Source organism: Acromyrmex echinatior, chromosome 1, assembly GCF_024713525.1.
Source record: "Acromyrmex echinatior isolate Ae372 chromosome 1, ASM2471352v2, whole genome shotgun sequence".
Lineage (NCBI taxonomy): Eukaryota > Metazoa > Arthropoda > Insecta > Hymenoptera > Formicidae > Acromyrmex > Acromyrmex echinatior.
The window spans coordinates 3,644,158-3,645,909 of NC_141852.1; positions in this window are offsets into that span (position 1 = coordinate 3,644,158).

The following is a 1,752-nucleotide window of genomic DNA, read 5'->3' on the forward strand; positions in this document are numbered from 1 at the left end:
TATGCGGCATTCTAACAGCAAGAAATATGTTTCGAAGTGTCAGAAAAGGGGCTCCAGCGCAGATTTGAATATACATGACGAAGAACCTGTGCATTTTGAATATCGGAAAAAAATCACGAAAATAAAATTTGCAGCATTAATTGTCGAGAAAAACATTTCATTTGAACGGAGTCAATCTTAAGTTTCTTTCAAAACCTCGGAGAAGATCCGGAAGTCTTGAAAAGTATGACGATGAATCGGAATAAGGTACCGAAAGTAATAAAGAATGTTTTATGTATTTGTGAACAGGAACGGTTGGTCGAAAAATTACATAATAATAAATTTTCTATTTTTGTTGACGAAACATCTGGTTTAATTAATGATAAATGTATAACGTTTCTTCTTCGGTATATAAATCCTCAGACTTTGAATGTTCGAACGGAATTATTAGAATTAATTCATTTGGACGCGAGTGATTGTAGTGCTGAAAAATTATTTACAACTTACTTTTAGAGCTGAAATATGGAAAAAGCAAATTCCGTTTTCAAAAATTCTTATTCTTTCCTGTGATAACGCCTTTGTTATGACAGGAAAATATGAATCATTTAAAACTAAATTACAAAAACATTGCAAAAATTTGATAACAATGTCACGCATATGCATTCCCTGGTGAAAAAATGTTTGAAAATTTCGCTGAAAATTATCTGAAATCATTTTTCAGAGATTTTTGGTGACGTTCAGAGACTTTTTCAAAGAAATTAAAAGATTATCAGCGAATTCTCCGAAAATATTAGGTGTTGGAATTAATTCGTAGCGTTTTACAAGTGATGGGAAGTACTTTCATTAATGTATTTTTTAATGCTCATGTGAAATAAATAACATTCTTTCATTAAAAAACGCTACGAATTAATTCCAACACCTAATAATTTCCAAGTATCTAAAAGTCTCTGAATTTCGCTGAAACTCGGGAATTCAGTGATGTTTCTGAAGATAAAATTTTCATGGTTTCTTACTTTTCAGACATTTTTAGCGAATTCTCTCAAAATCGTCTCCAAGTATTTAAAAGTCTCTGAATTTCGCAGAAACTCGAGAATTCAGTGATGTTTCTAAAGATAGAATTTTTATGATTTCTCACTTTTCAAAGACTTTCAGCAAATCCTCTGAAAATCATTCCCAAATGTCTAAAAGTCGCTGAAATTCGGAAATTCAGTGATGTCTCTGAAGATAAAATTTTCACTTTTCGGAGATTTTCAGTAAATTCTCTGAAAATCATTTTCAAGTGTCTAAAACTCTTCGAATTTCGTTGAAATTTGGGAATTCAGTGATATCTCTGAAGATAGAATTTTTATAGTATCTTATTTTTCAAAAGCTTTCAGAAGATTTCTTTGAAAATCATTTTCAAAAGTCTGAATGTTCCTGAATTTCACACGACATCACATTCAATGATGTCTCTGAAACTTAAATAGATATAAATAACACACTTTATCAGTTGAAGAAGTGGGGTGTAGTACGTAATGTAGGACACTTATAATTCAGAGGTCCCAGGTTCGAATCCCATTAGGTAAGTGTGTTTTTCAAAATAATTTCGAGTAAAATCATTACATATATCTTGTATGGAACAACTTCTATTAAATAAAGAAACAAAATTTATAAGTCTTAAAATATAAATTTTTTTTTAAGTATCACATTGAAAATGTCTGAAAAATTCTAAAAGTCTATGAATATATTGTAAAAAATTTTATGAAAATCTTTAAAAGTCACTGAAATATTCTG